The 18,694-nt window shown below is 34.4% G+C and overlaps 1 protein-coding gene across 1 annotated transcript in view; it reads left to right on the top strand.

Moving 5' to 3' along the window:
- Positions 1-18,694, top strand: part of Rim (Rab3 interacting molecule) — a 355,610-nt gene that overhangs the window by 57,174 nt on the left and 279,742 nt on the right. The window lies entirely within an intron of this gene.

The raw sequence follows: 18,694 nt of genomic DNA, 5'->3' as shown, positions 1-18,694 counted from the left end.
CCGAAGCTTACGGGGTAAATGGGTAATGCATATGAATTAATGGAAAGTTACCTTTCAGATCGACAAACAAAACGTGAAAATTAATGTTGTTGTCGCGAAAACCGATTGATTACTTACGGTGTACCACATGGGATAGTTTTGGGTCCCTTATCCTATTCTCAAATAGTTCATTGACAATGAAAAGTGAAGTAACAATAATTATTTTCGCCGATGACACCGTCATTATCTATGAGGAAAAAACCTGGGAGCAGTTTAAAATAAAGCTGAGTGAAATGTGAATTCAATACTAAAATGGTTCAAATGTTACAAACTCACACTAAATACGGTTAATGTACGATATTTACCCTTTGTCTTATATGCAACCAGTCTGCCAAACTTCGGAGCTATCAAAATTGAAAATACGTTTGGAATGCCCGAAGCTGAGTCTACAAAATATTGAGGGGTAATATTGAATATACATTTTTGGTGGAATATTCACATCAAGCATTTTCTAAAAAAATCACATCTTAAAAATATTTCATTGAATATCTTCGAAAAAAATTGTTTCAACTAATTGACCATAGTTATACCACTAGAAAAAAGAGTCGAACTTCAGTTGAACTTTCTGCAAAAAAAAAATCGGGCAACATAGTTGTAGATATTTGGGCAGCTAACTCTTCGATAAATTGCCAACATCCACTAAGAAAATCACTTGCCATTCCAGATTCGAAACCAGAACAAAAAACTGGATTTTAGAAAACAAACGTGAGTTTTTTTCTATAGAATCTCCAGTAGTTCCTGAAATTACAAATATGAGAACGTACTGCTCTACTTCTCTTTCTAAAAAAAATTTTAGATTCCAGTATCGAATATCATCACCCATACATAGTAGAAAGAGCATAGCTTCACCCATATGTGAGTATTTTCAATACTACAGTTCAGTCGTTATTAACCATAACTCTGTAGTTTCATAAATGTATGTCTGCAGTTTCAATTTTGAATATGATTTGATCTTTCTAATGTTATTCGACTGATGTTCATAATTACAGTTTTAGTCTTAGTTGTATGTTATACAACACAAGCCACTTCAGTCAATTAATTATGGCAGTGTGTCATCTTGATATTTTCCTTCCTTTCAATGAATTGTGTCATTGAAGTATTGTTTATTGTACTTTGTTTTTTATGTAAATTAATATTTAGAGCTTTTAGAATCAATTGATTGTCCACACCCATACCTCACGCCACTCAGAAGTTTTCGTGGCTTCCCTGTTCATTATCAGCCTCATTTCAATTCAACACTTTAGAGTCTGAAGAATGAATTCTTATTGACAAAGACTTGTGTGAAATATAAATGAAATCACAAAAGTAAAATCACTAACAGTAAGTGATAACATTAACTGAAAAGAGACATGTTAACAACAATAACCTAATACAAACGTTCAGGATATAAGAACATGGTCAATAAAATAATGAAATGAAGTAAATTAATTCAAACTAAATTGAATGAAATCAATAAAATACTCTAGATATTACAGTTAGTCATACTCAATTAAAATTATATCAGCTATAATATGGTCTTACAGAAAGCAAGTCTTTCAACTCTTTCTTAAGAGCGCTATAGATCGTTCAATATTGTCTGAGAGTAAAAGAATTTCAAGAATGCAAATATGTCGCTATATCAAAGAAAGCAACATAGTCGTCTCAAGCAAAAAGCACTGCAATTCACCCACAAAATCATTGAGATATGTCTACCCTCTACATCCCTTGAGGACGCCGCTAACGAGCCATTAAAATAGGGATATGCGACAAAGAACGCGAAAACACCGACAAAGAATGCGAAAATACCGCCAACAGAACTGCTCTATGTTTTTTATTATATTACGTTTGAGATAATATTAAAAGGCGTTGGACTGGGGGTATTAATATAAATTTTCCATTGATATAATCTGTATGAATGAGAAGATAATTAAAATATGGAGAAAACTAATTTTGTTTAAATATTTTATTTTGGGAAGGAGAATTTATATTTGAAATAGGTTTTTATTATTTAGAATTGTTACCTTCTACAGATCTATAAAATAATCAAAATATCAAATTTACAAATAAATACAAATGTAGGGAGGGCAAAAAGGTACTGCATTTGATAAATTAATTTTTGGAAAAAAATCAAATTTGTCATTAACTTGAATTTAAAAATTGTTGCATATTAAAAGAAATATGTATCATCAGGTGACGTTTTAGAAACTCTATCCATTTTCTTTAATCAACCTATTCAAATCAAAACATTATGATTTATAGTTATGATAATATCAAATTGATCGTCGGTATGATAATGAAGATGGATAAAAGATTCGAAACATCACCAGAAAAGTATACAAATAGAGTAGATTTCCGCGGTTAAAAATTTGAACATCTGATTTCGAGTTGAACCGCGTTAAAAATTTTTGCGTTGTTCGACGTTTCGGCTTCGACTTTGACATTTTCAGGAAGAAGAAAAGTGTGGCTGCACAGAGAGATATATATTCTTGTTGGTTTGGAAATGAAGATTCATATTCCTTATTGGATTTTATAGTTGATTCAGAAACAATTTTATAGATTTAATGGGAATACTTACTTCGAATAAGATATTCCGATACTTTTAATCTGAAAAAAGTCTACAGGAATTCGTTGAGTGATCCTCCACTGGATGAATCAGTTTCATTAGGATTGATGACAACTGGAATATTTTTTTCTGATAAATGAGTCTATGCGATCATCCAGATCCCACATCTCTGCTTCCATTCTGATTGTTTTGTGGATACATTTTTCCCAAGCTTTTTGGTCGACTGTTCCTAGAGCACTGTATAGGTATTTCTTTACTTCAAACAGCTGGAAGGTCTTATTATTCCTTGCATGAATCCTCTAACTTGAGCCTATTGGATTCAATTCACAGTGATAAGACGGCAACCGAAGAACCGACATTCCATCAGTCTTCGCCATCTCATTGGTGATATAGGTACCTGACAAATTTTGACTTATGACGTTTAGCCAAATTGAGGAGCTCCGCTTTAAACATGGTCGATTCAAAAGGAATAGCTTTCATTTGTAACCACTCAGTAATATCTGCTTTCTTCCAACACGACGTCGGCAGCTTCTCGACTCGTCTACTGTGGTAACTTGCGTTATCCATTACTATTACGGATCCCTGCGGAAGTTTCACAAGTATGTTTTCAAACCATTCTTCGAATACTGTGGCATCTATTTATTGATGATAATCCCCATTTCTCTTCGATTCAAACACCATCAATCCATCTTTCACGAATCCTTCATTGCTGCCTATATGAGTGATGATAAGACGACGACATTTTCCAACTGAAATTTTCAAACCAGTGGATCAACCTTCCATAAAGGCTTGTCTTCCACTTTTGATATTCTGATCTTGCCAAACCTTCGAGACCGTATGACCCTCATTGACCCATGTTTCATTAAAATTTCTTTCTTTATTTCTCTTAAATAGTTTCTTCTCCATTCTACAATCTCTGATTTTTCTATTAACATGCTCTTTCTATCTTGCTTTCCAAAATTGAAATTCAGCTCACGTAATTCTTCCATAATCGAGTTCTTCTTATATCAGGAAAAAAATTGTCTTCACGAATAACTGACAAAACTTTATTTAAAGTAGGTATTTCGTTTTTTATGTAAAAACAGTGTACATTCATAACAATTGTTTTTTCATTTATATTTAATGGTGACACTTTCGGACGCTTCACGATTCCCGAACAACTAGCTTCCATGTTGTATAGCTGTTTATTCAACGCGCCCTCGAAGTAAACTGAAGAATATCACGAATAACCCCGCTAAAAAGCCAAGTAGGTCTTATTGATGGGTGCGTGTTTGTTATGAATGATATTTCTCAAGAGTAAATATCGTATTTTCGTCATACACATTCTTTTATTCAATTCGTTGAGAGTAAATAATTTATATATATATATATATATATATATATATATATATATATATATATATATATATATATATATATATATATATATTAGTGATATCTCCATTAGGTTGTGCTTTAAAAATGATGCCAAATGACATGCATATGACCGATCAAGTGATTTTTATTCCCTGTCAAATTTGACATTTTTTCCAAAAAATGTTCAGAAAAGCAGTTATTGCTCGAAATTTCGAAAATCGGTAAAGAAAAAAGATGATTATTTTTTTATTTTTTACCTATATACCAATTTTCAGCTCTCTAGTACAAATTTAGTTTTTTTACAGTTTTACGAAAATTTGACATTTGCCGATTTCTCAAATTTAGCCAAACCTCAAAAAAGTTAGTGCTTTATGCCTAACTTATCTCTCCAACGCATTTTTATTACCATTTGCAATTCTAAATAAAACTTATTTCGTAAAAATTTAAAACACCAGAAAAAATTATGCCAAAAATGATGCAAAGTTGATACAGTTTTTAAAAACAGATAAATATTTCACTTTATTTTTACTTTTTGCGAAATAGCTTGATACATAAGCATAATTAAAAAACAGTATCAATGAAAAGTCAATAATTTATTCTTTACTGCACTTTTTAAACAGTTAAACTTTGATTTACTAATTACGAAAAATTACAACGCAATTAAACTAAGGAAAGGAATTGTACGAAAGTAATTTCACATTTACTAAATATCTTTTATGAGGTATGAATGAACAAAATTACTTCAGAAATCAATTTAGATTTTCTTGCCTAGAAAACTAAACCGTAAAAAAATCTAACAAATATCTGTTAAAATAAAGTTATAATTTAAATTGAGAACACTAAATCAAATCGAAACATATGCCTAAACCATGTAAATACCAATAGAAATACAAAATAAAAAGTCACATTTCGGTGTGCCTTCCACCACGTTCAATGCAATCAATTGTCATTTTTAAAACATCTTTAACTGCATTCTTTATACTACGGGGTTTCGTGCGTACAACACATTCTCGAATAACTGCCTCTAAATGGTTTATATCTCGAAAAGGTCTTTGTCAAAAGTGTTCCATATTGCGACTGATTACTTTGCCCCTGAATATTTCCAAAAGACGCTCTTTAACCACTCTTGTAGTATGAATAGGTACACCATCACACTGATACCACACGACATTTCTTACTTGAAGGGGCATATTATCCAAAACTTCAGATAGTTCGGTATTCACAAAGTGTAGGTATTCCGCAGAATTTAAATTATGTTTAAAAAAGTATGGTCCTATAATTTGATCGTTTAATATGCCACACCATAAATTCGTCTTAAACGAATATTGATCTCGACATTCGATTACGAAATGTGGGTTTTCTTTTGCCAACCACCTACAGTTTTGCGAGCTCACAACGCCATTTTTTATGTTCTACGACATCCAAACATATCTCAAATTCCACTTCTTCAGTATGTCTAGAAGGCTGACGTGCTTTTCTAAAATTACTCTCAACCGAGCCAGTAGATTTAAACTTAGCTATTATCTTACTAACTGTTGACTGATGAATATTTCTTGCAGGATGTCTGGCATTGAAAATATCAGCTACTTGTCGGTGACCGCTATTCTCGCCGCATATTAAAACGATTTCAATTTTCTCTTGAAGATTCAGCATTTTTAACAACACACTAGACAACTATCTATCAGTGATACTGATTGATGTGGTAAAACACGCACCCCATAATCAAATACCATAACGAAGGTGGGATCCAAAAAGGGAATGATGAACCATTCTAGCTACTGTAGATCCGAGCTCAAATGCAGTTATTCGTATTGCATAACATCTAGAGGAGAGCTTGGATTTCGAACTATCTACATGTTTGTTGAATTTAAAATTATTATCAATGAACAAGCCAAGGAATTTAGAAGTTCGTACGTTGTCAATTTGAATATTATTTTGATGTACGGCAGGAATCTGACAACAATAGGACCCTACTGTTGTTTTTGATAAATTCAAGCTCATAAGATTTGAGTCAAACCAAGTCTTTAACTCTCGTGATGTCATTTTCAATAACTTCATACATCGTATGGTTGTTAGGGGCATGCCATAAAATTGTGGTATCATCAGCAAATAAAGTAAATTTTTCTTGGATATTAATAGATGATAGGTAAATTAAGGAAAAAGTCGGCCCAGTACCAAATCTTGTGGGACGCCACAAGTAATTTTATCTTCATCTGAGTATGAAATGGTTTTGACCATCTGGATGCGATCTGCTGAGTATGATTCAAACAATTTAAGACTTATTCCAGTTATACTGTATCTACTTATTTGTAGAAGAATTTTATAGTTCACGCAATCAAATGCTTTGGCTATGTCACAGAAGACCGCAGCCACTGTTTCTTTGTCAGTTATTTTGGAATAAACATTGTAAATAAATGAAAGTATGGCATCGAAATTGTTTTTTTGCTTTTAGAAACCAAACTGGCAATCACTTATTATTTTGTTTTCATTTAGAAAGCAAAGGAGTCTTGTTTTAACTAATGTTTCTATCAATTTAGCCAATTCAGCCAATTTTGCAGAGATTAGAGAAATTGAACGAAGACTTGATGGACCATTGATGACTTCTCCCTTTCGCAGTGCTAACACAATAGACTTTTTCAAAAAACCTGAAAAGATTCCTTCTCTAAATGAATCATTTACTAGACCAACTAAGATATCGAGTATTCTTATAGGAATATTTTCTAGAATTTTTATGGAGATTTCATTTGAACCTGTGGAATTTTTATATTTAATGGAAAATAATGTTTCATGCAGTTCGGTAATGTTTGTGTCATAAAGGTGTTCGTAACTTCAATATTCACATAGTTCAAGGGGTTACCGGCTGCTTTTATATTTTTCGTCAAGTCCTTGGCAATAGAGCATTAGAAGTCAAAAAAAAAAATCACAATTCCCCATCACCGCACTAAACAATTCGAAAAATCCTTCTTTTACAATCTGATTAAAGCATACAACCTACTCCCTGGAAATCTAAAAACAATGTCAGTGGTCAGGTTTCGTAATCACCTACAGAAAAACATTTTGAGGAGAAATGTTTGATTATATAAGTTTATGTAATCTTCATAAATTTTATTTAATATGTCTTTCTTAAATCCCCTCTATATTTCCAATGATAATCATATAACTACTTATCTTTGTGACTTCTTAAATCTTTATTCTTTAATCTTAGTGTTTTTTTTATTTTGTATCCCAGGTTCCCGAGGAAGACCAGTCTTGATTGATCGGGCTCCTTTCAACCATACTATTACTTTGTTGTTAGATTTCATACACATATGGTTAATAAAGGTTACTATTATTATTATTATTATTATTATTATTATTATTATTATTATTATTATTATGAGGTTCAGTAGGAGAAAACGTAATGTCTACAAATGTTTTGTGTCTATTGATCTTATTGTTGCAAAATTATTTGGATGAATAAACATTATTATCATTATATTATTGAAAATGTGGGAGTTTATAATTCTCCAAAGTGCAAGGTGAATATATAAGGGTACCCTTCTTTTCTTTTAAATACTTTCGAGTCTATCCTCCACGAAAAAGAAACTGAAAAGAACCTGTAATGTCTACTCGACTGTGTTGCTTCATTCACTATATCTGTATCTGTATCTGTAGAGTAGGGAGGGTGAGTATAAGCCCACGCACCTAGGCCACATGTGACCCATTGTACATCCTCCCGAGGAGTTGTCCTAGGTCATCGTCCATCCTGTCCTTTCCAGGAAAATGGACAGGTCGTTGGGAGACATCTCCTTTATATCGGCAGGTGTAGGCCAAGACTCGCCGAATACACACTCTCTTATTGACGATAACTCCGGGCACTCGCACAGGACATGCCTGACAGGCTCATCTTCCTGTTCACACATCCTGCATAGAGGTGTGTCCACTAGCCCCATATTATGTAGGTGTTTCCTTAGCTGACAGTGGCCAGTCAGAAATCCTACTGTGAGGCGTAGATTTTTCCTGGTCATCGCCAGATATTTCTTCGGCGCCAGCTTCCCAGGGTCGCCTAAGGTGATCCTGGCAAGATTACATCCTTTGATTTCATCCCATCTCTTTAAAGATTGAGCATGGGTGTAACATTTGACTAGTTCCGCAATTGTCGAAGTCATCAGGCCGTGGGTGCCACTGGGTCCTAAAATTCTCAGTCCAGCCGCTTCCTTGGCTAAAGAGTCGGCAATGCGATTACCTTTACTCCTGTCGTGCCCTTTAACCCACCTCAGGATAATGTTATTATCTAACGAGGCTTTGGCTAAATCTTGGTGGCACTGTAGTGCTAGCCCTGAAGTAACACGCTGTCTGTTCAAGGCTAATAGTGCTTGTCTGTTATCAGTGCAGATTGTTATGTTTTTGCCAGAAATTCTTTTCTTGGTTATTTCTTTTGTGGCGATTGAGATACCAGCCAGTTCTGTTTGGACAACGCTGGTATTTCTTCCCATTCCCCACTTAATCCTTATGCATAGTGATCTGGAGTACACTCCACATCCTGAGCCTTCTTTGGTTTTTGAGCCATCTGTATAAATCCGTATTGCATTCACTATATTTTAAACAGTCACGCTTCTACATACTTGTCACCACCTATTTGTTCATAGCTTATTCATAAATTGTTTTTCTCATGGGGAGGGAGTAAGACATGTTTAAGATTTTGGCCGCCACTTTTGTGATCTCATTGAAGGAAAATAACGTTGGATTTGAACTGGTACAGTGTACATATAATCCATTCATTTTCTATTTGATACATTAATAATCATGCAGATGAAAGAAAGGTGGAGGAACTAGGTTAGAGGCAAAAGCTGAAAGTAATTGAAAAAACATCAAAACTTCTTCAAATATTTCGGCAGAATTGCAACGTGCTTTTAACATTCAGTGCAAATAAAATGTATTGCGAATTGGTAATATTTTTTCTACAATTGAGCAGATGTTCTTTGTGGGTTTAATTTGACCATTCAATATAAAATAATAATGATAATATACTTACCTCGGGGTGGAACAGCGCCACTCACAAGAGGTAACAGCAGTGAAGAACACCCTCCGCGGCAAGTATCAGCACAAACTTCGATATATCTGGTCATCGGAACTGTCGGGGAAGAACAAAATTGCTGCAACAAATATGCTTGCAGTTCCAATCTTACTCTACTCGTTTCGAGTAGTGAAGTGGACTCGGGAGGAGCTGTATCAACGTAAAGACCCGAAAAATGATGCATCTCTATAGGAGTTTGCATCCCAAATCGTCCGTTCCACGGTTGTACTTCCCCCGACAACAGGGAGGCCGTGGACCTTCGAGTTTGAACTGCCTTCATGACAGAATGGTACTAGCATTTAGAGTCATCGGGAGTTCGGATCCCCTTCTCTGCATGGACCGTGACCATGAAAGAGCAGGAATTGGAGCATTTCTCTTCAGGGCAACTGCCCGAGCAGCTGTTGATCTCGGTTTAGTTCTCAACACTGAACGATGTGTCCACAACTCTGTCATCGAGTTGGAACCCGTTCAGCAAAAATCTCATATAAAAGCCACGAGATCACCTTACTTCTGCGAAAACACAAGGATAAGCCAATGCATGTGGTCTTCTTCAATAACATTGAAGACCTTGGATTATCAAAGCGCCTGACTTTCGCTTTTCTCAGGTCGAGTGGGCTGAAGTCGGAAACTGAGGGGTTCATCATGGCTTGCCAGGATGGTGTCTTCAACACCTTAGTCTACCGCGGTATTGACGAGGAACCGGTGTTTCCCTACGATCCAGGGAATATTGAATCCGTTGTGGGAAACGAGAAGTGCCGAATTTATTGAAACTATTCGTTCCCCACCCTCAGGCTCATACAAGCTAATAAACCTGATGTAGTCCTTCTCGACCACCAGAGCAAAACGATATTTGTCGTGGAGTTTTCAGCTCCTGGCGAGACGAATATCTTCCGAAAAGAGGAGGAAAAACGGATAAAATATCGAGATTTTCTCTTCGAAATCCGCAGACTCTATCCAGATCACTCTGTCAAGATGGTTGTCCTTGGTGGAATGATGTCCTCTCTACTCTCGAATATTAAAATCATACCAGCTTGCCGCACTAAGGGAGAAACCTTAGCCGAACAAATACAGAAGGCTGTCATTCTTGGCTCACTGCGCTTGCTCAGAGCACATAATTGTCGAACCCAATGATCACGTTGTAAGGAGTGAGTGTAATTGTTTAAAAATGTCCTTGTAGGATGAAACTGCAGTAATGTTAATTACAAATAAAAGTGGTAAAAAACAAAGAAAATTTCATTTCTCATTTTTCATGATGATCTCCCACCACATAGTAACGGATACATGCATCAATTTTTTAAATAAATGTTCATTTCCATTATTTCCCAATTATAATGAATACATTGAGGTTAAGGGTTACCAGATGACAGAGTACACAGGAGAATACTCAAAAAAGTTCCAAAGAACTCGTCTGAGTATAATGTATGGCTCAAGTTTTGCAAAAGCTTTCTTGTTTTTACATTTCTGATTATGACATATTACAAAGTTCAATAAGAGAGTTGATGTAAATACATACATTGTTATGACACAATATGAAAATAAAATGCAAAAAGTTCAGTACTATTGCTCCTGATCAATATTTGCTTAATATTCGTTGATAAGGCGAAGAATATCTCAAAAACTGAAGGGCGGCCTAAAATGAACAGAATAATATGCCATTCAGTTTGCCTTTTTCATAAAATCATCCCTCTCATTTGCATAGGAAAATCAACTCTCAAATAGATATACACATTACTTAAATAGTAAGCAGAGAGGTTTATTGTCATTCCCTTTCAAAACGGAATAACTTCATATTCAACTATGGAATAATTTTATTGAAATCCCAAATTTGAAACTGATTTTCTTCTTTTAATTAATGTCCCGTTATTTCTACATGGGTGATATATTGAATTCATATTATGGATATCGTGTGGAAGGAAATATCACAAGATTTGGACCCATTTTGATGTAATCATATAAGTGTTTGTTGTATAATGTCCATATCGAAATTTTTCTTTCGAAAGTTGAATATTGAATCTTATAAATAACAATAATTTTGCTCATTATAGCTTTTTAATAAAAAAAATCAACTAATATGTTATTATTTTTTTCGCAATTAACAACGGCAGTTATTTTCAGAGTCATTTGTTGATAAATCATTTATTATTAAGCCAACTAGTTTATTATATGAATTTTTCTCCACTTTAGTTAATATATGATTCAATTCCTAAACGAATGTTCGAAGTACAAATTGAATAGAAAAAAATTATTTTCCTTTCCAATGTTCATGTGGAAGTAATTGTTTCAAGAGGCTTTTTTCCAGTTTCTATCTGAAAGTTACTTCTGTGCATGATCTACACGTCTTTGTGAAGAGTATTTTGAAATAAATTGATGGCTTTTTTCATTCCTATGGACGTTTTCCTCATGTTATGTATAAGGATGAAGAAGTAGACAGCCAAGACTTATCTTTCCCAAAAACTATTCTCTTTTAAAAATATATCCCTTTCAATTTTGTTCAGTAGTATATTTATTGATATATTAGACAATAAAGGTATAAATAATGTTCCTCTAATGCAGAGGTCTCCAAACTACGGCCCGCGGACTAAATCCGGCCCGCCAGTGTCATCAATCCGGCCCGCGACAGCCAATGATTTACTGTCATCAATCTGGCCCGCGACAGCCAATGATCACCTAATTGTTATTACTATTGCTGTGATAAGTTGAAAAAGAAAACACAGAATCATAATTACTCGGTTTTATTTACTTGCAAGATAAAACTTAACGACAGAAATGATGACAAAGAAAATTTAACTTAAGTATATAAGTTTAAGCATATTAATAACTAACAAATAATTGAAATGAATCACAGTAAAACAAAAACACTAATGAGATTTATGTAATTGTGATTTTCCACTGACAATACTTTGTAGTTGTGGATCAATTTCACTTCTACCAATTATAAAAAGAGATTTAAGATGCTCATCGGTTAATTGGGATCTGTAAACATTCTTTGTGTACTTCATCTTGGAAAACGTTTTCTCATACAAGTAAGTAGTACCAAAAACAGAAAACAACCCACGAGCAAATTTATGCAAATTATCAAATTGTTTCATTGGAAGACTCTTATAAAATTCCAACAAAGATGAATTTTGATATTTGTTCTTAAGCATATCACTGCACCGTAAATCAATAATTTCCATTTGGACTTCCGGAGCCAGGGTTTCAATGTCAGAATCAAAAGGATTTTGAAGAAGCTTAATTTCATTCGCAATGACATCAAAATCTGAAAAACGAGTATCAAAATTTATCTTCAAAGCACTCAAAGTTTCGATTGCAAAATTGACGGGAAATTCAGTCTCTGTAGTGTGGGTGAATATTTCACATGTTTCAAAATTTGTGAAACATTTTTTACGTAATTGCGATTGAAATAGTATTATTTTCTGCTTGAAGGATTTGATATTGGTGTATAAATCAGAGAGAAGCTGATTTTCTCCTTGCAATCTCAAATTCAGTTCGTTCATATGATTAGTCAAATCGACATAGAAGGCTAACTTCCACATCCATTCACTATTTTCTAAATCGGCAAAAGGGCGCTGCTTCTCATTTAAAAAAATTTCAATCTCTGCTCGAAGTTCAAAAAAGCGCTTAAGGACTTTCCCGCAACTAAGCCAGCGTACGGCAGTATGATATGGTAAATCATTTTCTCCAATCTGTTGAATAAAGTCGCGGAATTGTCGGTGATTCAGCCCAGTGGATCTGATGAAGTTAACAACTGATATGACTGGTTTCAGAACTTCAGACATATTCAAACATTTTCCGCACAAGGACTGTTGATGAATGATACAATGTAAGACTAATGGTTTTGAACCACCATCATTTTCTACAGCCTTTGACACAAGTGCAACCACTCCTTTATTTTTACCATACATATTTTTGCACCCATCAGTTATAAATTTCAAATTTCTCCATCGAAGATTCTTTTTATTAATGTCATTATCAACTCTCTTAAAAATATCTGCCCCAGTTGTCGTGCAGTGAATACTATCAATATCAAGAAGTTCTTCATACACTTCATAGTTTTTATCTACTCCGTAAATAAAAATCAACACCTAAACAGTATCTGACACATCCGTTGACTCATACAATGCTAGAGAAAACCACTCATGATGTCCATTTTTGTCGGACAGTTGGGATGATATATTTTCTGCGATGTCTTGTACCCTCCGAGCCACGGTGTTTGCTGACAAACTGACACTTTTAAATAAATTTACCTTTCCGGGGCATATTTCTTCGGCTACTGCAATCAAGCATTCTTTAATCATTTCTCCATCGGTCAATGGTTTACCACGTTTTCCGATTTCAAGAGCCACAAGAAAGCTGGCGCGAGTTGCAGACTCTTGTTCAGTATTCGCTTTGGTAAACAAAGATTGCTGCGATTTGAGTCCGCGTTTCAAAGCTTCAAATTTTTCCTTCCGCAAACTTCCTGCATACTTGGAGTAACTTTGAAGATGTTTCGATTCATAGTGTCGTTTAATGTTATAGTCTTTGAGAACAGCTATGGTTTCATTACAAATTAAACATAGCGCCTTATTACTGGACTCAATCACAAAATACTGAAAGTTCCATTTTTCTTGGAACGTTCTGCATTCACTGTCAGCGGGTAGCTGAAAAAGATAGTTCATAGTACCACTACTCGCCACTAGATGTTGTTGAGTGCCACAATACACAATAATAATTGAAATGCAAAAAAAACGTAAGTTTGCTTAGGTCACGCACTTTGCGACTATCCTAGTCTAGAAATATAGTTAAGGGCAGAAATTGGCCCTTGGAACAAACTAAAAAAATCATTATGGCCCGAAGGCTTCAAAGTTTGGAGACCCCTGCTCTAATGGTTAATAGTACAAGACAAACCAAACTGTTAAATCATATTATTATAATAAATATATTATTTGGGGAGAAATCAATATTTCATTATGGTAATTTTTCAGAGAAATGAAAAGTAGATCAAAACAATAAAATTCTAATCGGAATTTTTCCGCTTTCTTCCTCCAATTGAAATTCGGATGTCTATATTACATTTTTTGTTATTTATTAGAATTATAGTTTGATTATCTGTTTGTATTGTACACTTCATTGATCAATCAATATACAAATAATTCATTTAATTACTATTTGAATGTTATCCCTTTCAAAAAAAAATGTTTCTTGAGAATAATACAGTTTATTCTTATAGTCTTGGCAACGAAGAACAAGTTCGCGAAGCTGAAGGTTTTGCAATAAGTATCGGACTCACTCACATTATAAATGAGCCAACCAGGATTCCTGATAGTGAAGTAGAAAATGCAAGTCTTCTGGATCTATATCTAACAATCAACACAGAAATTTACACAGTCACCGTAAGGTCTCCATTGGGATCTTCTGACCAAAAACTCATTTCAGTGTTGAGTGAATTACCGACAAATGTTGGGAAACAATTAATCCGCGCAAAATTTGACATTAGAGATCAGCTAAATGGGAGGATCTTCAAGAGCATTTCTAATATTTTCTCTGGCTTGATCTTTAATTCACCTTTAAAGATCCATCAACTTGTGCTTCTGGAGTCACGAAGGTTATTTATCCATGGATGCCTATATTCCTTTCTTAGTCTAATCAACAAGTTCAAAAACATGAAAAATAGAGATAAAGGTCCTAAAAATATGAGCGATAGCTCATTCGACTCGGAATCACCTCTAGAAAAATTGTTTTGAAGGATTTTGGTGCAGGTGAAAAATTGCAATTGTTATTAACGAAATAAGATTTAGAAAAATGCTATTTAGTTTTTCGTTAATAAATCAAAAAATATCAATATTTAAGTAATTTTGAAAGAAGCTCGTTAAAGAGGAAGAAATTTCCGATAAAAAAGTCTGGACTCCCGAAACTTGACGTTGAAAATAGGGTTCCGCGCAGCTGTTACGGCAATAGCGGCTTCCGCTAAAGCGAGTTTTAATAACATAGAATGTCATTTTAAAAATTTGAAAAAATCTAGTATCTTCATAACACTTGATTGAATCTAGTCCCGTAGAAAAAAAAGTTTAATCACCATTTTTCAAAAAGTTATCCAATTGGTAACTAACAAATTTTTTCCCAGTCTCCGTTGGCATAAATAATGGGATAAAAGGTATAAATAATTGGCCTATAAATTTCAAACTTCGTGGCGCTCTCTTGATATACAGGGTGTTTCAGAATTCGACGGACAAACTTATACCACGTCATTCCTCTTGCAAAATGATGAAAAATGAGGTAGGACATGTGTGTCCGGAAATGAGCCGTTTCAGAAATACAGGGCGTTGAAGTTACAAAATAAAAAGACCCTTTTCGTCGTAGCTCCCGGACTAAAAGGAATAAATTAATGAAACTCAGCAAATCGATTACGAGCTAGAATGTGCTTCCTCCAGTGGTATGTTTGCTTCAGTATCAGTAGCCAGTGGCGTTCCAGCGGGGTAATAGCTTATATTTCCCCCCTTATTTTTTACGCCACTGACTTTATATCCACAACCGTCTTTTTTTGAATTCCTTGATCAATTTTACGTAAAAACCAAATAAAAATTCACTATGAAAAAACCAGTAGTTTTCGAGAAAAATTGAGTTGATCTGATAGGTGCATTCTCATATGGGAATATTAATAATCGAGTAAAATAATCGAAATTCTAAAACCGAAATTATTTGAACTCTACCATTCATTGTGTGCTTGAAAAATTATTCACTTCGGCAACATATTGCGGATTTTCTACCATTTTACCAACTTTTTTTTGCAGATATGTTGTGAGCCCGCAGACCTACTGAATGGCTTTACCTCGAGATTTATTTTTTAATAAAATGTTCCATCCAAACGATTTTCAAAGATAATTACGAATAGTTGGCAAAACTGAACTCAGAATGTTTTATCGAATTATCTTCTCTCACTGGGTAAAAATCCAAGTTTTATCGATTAACCAAAATACCAATACTTGTTTCAACCTTAGCCATCTACAATGTTTCCTGGGCATATCTATTATAGTTTTGTTAGATAACTGTACCGATATTCTCGAGTTCTTCAGCCACTGGTTGAATAGTTTCAGAATACATTTACGTGACTTATAACAATCTTTGATCCACCTAAGCAATGAGGATTACTTTATTCATTGACAACAATAAATTTGTTAGGGGGCTGTGGAAATGAAATGAGATTCGTATGACACTTCCAAGTTAACGTAGCTGTCAGAAAGTGTTTGATTGTGTATTTCGTATAATAAAAATGAATTTTACATTCGAAGAGTTAGCGGACATGCACCTTATTTATGGAAAATCGGGACGAAATGGAAGGTTGGCACAAAGAATGTATCGTGAAAATTTTCCTGGAAGAAATAGAATTCCTAATTGGAAAACGTTCGAAAACGTGGACAGAAGACTCAGGGAAACAGGAAGTTTTTTAATTACCAGAAGGAATGCAGAAAACTGTAAGAAATTATATCACAGAAGAGGAGATATTGAACTATGCTGCTGAACATCCGTCTGAAAGTAGTAGATCTATAGCTAGAGTGCTGCATGTGTCTTCATCATCTGTTTGGAGGACTTTGCATGAACAGCAGTTATACCCATATCGACTGAGAAAAGTTTAGGCACTGAAACCAGAGGACTATCCAAATCGAATTGAATTTTCTCGATGGTTTTTAAGTATGTGGAGAAATAATCCGGAATTTATCAAGCAAGTGTTATACACTGATGAGGCAAAATTCACAAGGGAAGGTATTTTCAATTCTCGCAATAGCCATATTTGGGCCGAGGAAAATCCTTTTGCTATTCATCCTCATGGCCAACAAACAAAATTTTCATTGAATGTTTGGGCAGGAATAGTAGAAAACCGTTTAGTTGATCCTTATCTTTTACCAGATAATTTGAATGGGGACAATTATAGCACTTTCTTGGGAGAAGTATTGCCTGAATTGTTAGAAGATGTTCCCCTGAATATCCGGAATGGAATGTGGTTTCAGCACGACGGTGCTTCTGTTCATTTTTCGTTAGCTGCTAGAGAGTACCTAAATCGGAAATTCGGTGACAATTGGATTGGTCGAGGTGGACCCCACAAATGGCCTGCCAGATCACCAGATTTGAATCCTGTTGACTATTTTCTTTGGGGTCATATGAAGTCACTGGTTTATGAAACAGAACCAAAAAGCCAAGAAGAATTACTCGCCCGCATTCAAGCTGCATCGATAACGATTGCCGAAAATTTAGAATCATTTGAAAAAGTGCGATTTTCTATGTTGCGCCGTTGCAGATCGTGTATAAGTGTTGACGGAAAAAATTTCGAACAATTACCCTATTGATTATTCATCAGATGTTCTCATTATTATTCAAAAGCACATTTGAATTTTCAATGTAAATTTCAAAAAGAAATTCGTGTTTATGACTCACTGTTCTAGAATGTCAACAGTATTGTTTCTTATCACATTATCTAAAATATGTGTAGAGAAGGTATATTTTGAACATGATATTTCTACTCAAAGATGAATTATGAGTACCGACATCCAACTAAGAGTTATGTAATTAGCTGTAAATAGACAACTTCCATTTCTTCATTTATTTAAAAAACTTCATTTACTGACTAGAGTTAGCGAAGATCTTATCAGATGGTTATTCAAGTAAATTGACTTCTTCCAAATACATTTCTTCTTTTCAGGCATATTTAGAGTCTACTGGTAAAATTTTGTTTTTCGGCTTCATCTGTGAAAATTGGAAAACACTGTATACTTTGAGAATGTTTTTCATTTTCTTATTAATGAATATTCTTCAAGATATTTACGATTCTACAAAGAGAAGTGTGATTTCACGAATGGGAAAGACAGGATAATTGTGAACAAAAAATAATTTTTCCAAAATCCAGAATAATGGTGTTATTTTAGGATTATTGGAGCCTAACTCAGTCGAGATTCCGAATGATCGCAAATTTTATTTGGGGTCACTTTTTTTCAGATCACAAAGTCACTCGAAAATCTGAGAACAATGAAAACATTTCAACAATGAAATCTATTGACAAGCACGAAAATAAGCCTCAAGAGTTATGATTTGTCATTACAATATGCTAAACATAACAAAAATTGGTACGATGATAGAAAACCCACAATAATTACCATCACTTGCAAGCGCCAAATTAATGGTAAAATCATAAAAGAGTTCAAATAATTTTGGTTTTGGAATTTCGATTATTTTAATCGATTATTCCCATATAAGAATGCACGTATCAGTTCAACTCAATTTTTCTCGAAAACTACTGGTTTTTTCATAGTAAATGTTTATTTGGTTTTTACGTAAAATTGATCAAGGAATTCAAAAAAAAGAAGGTTGTGGATATAAAGTCAGTGGCGTAAAAAATAAGGGGGGAAATATAAGCTATTACCCCTCTGGAACGCCACTGGCTACTGATACTGAAGCAAACATACCACTGGAGGAAGCACATTCTAGGTCGTAATCGATTTGCTGAGTTTCATTAATTTATTCCTTTTAGTCCGGGAGCTACGACGAAAAGGTTCTTTTTATTTTGCAACTTCAACGCCCTGTATTTCTGAAACGGCTCATTCCCGGACACACATGTCCTACCTCATTTTTCATCATTTTGCAAGAGGAATGACGTGGTATAAGTTTGTCCGTCGAATTCTGAAACACCCTGTATATACTTCATACGATCTTTCGAAGAAAGTTATAAAAAT

Source organism: Leptinotarsa decemlineata, unplaced genomic scaffold (assembly GCF_025532065.1).
Source record: "Leptinotarsa decemlineata unplaced genomic scaffold, Ldec_3_MD MMD2_tig00078363_RagTag_RagTag, whole genome shotgun sequence".
Taxonomy (NCBI): domain Eukaryota; kingdom Metazoa; phylum Arthropoda; class Insecta; order Coleoptera; family Chrysomelidae; genus Leptinotarsa; species Leptinotarsa decemlineata.
The sequence above is the reverse complement of the archived record's forward strand: the minus strand, read 5'-3'. Positions and strand labels throughout refer to the sequence as shown.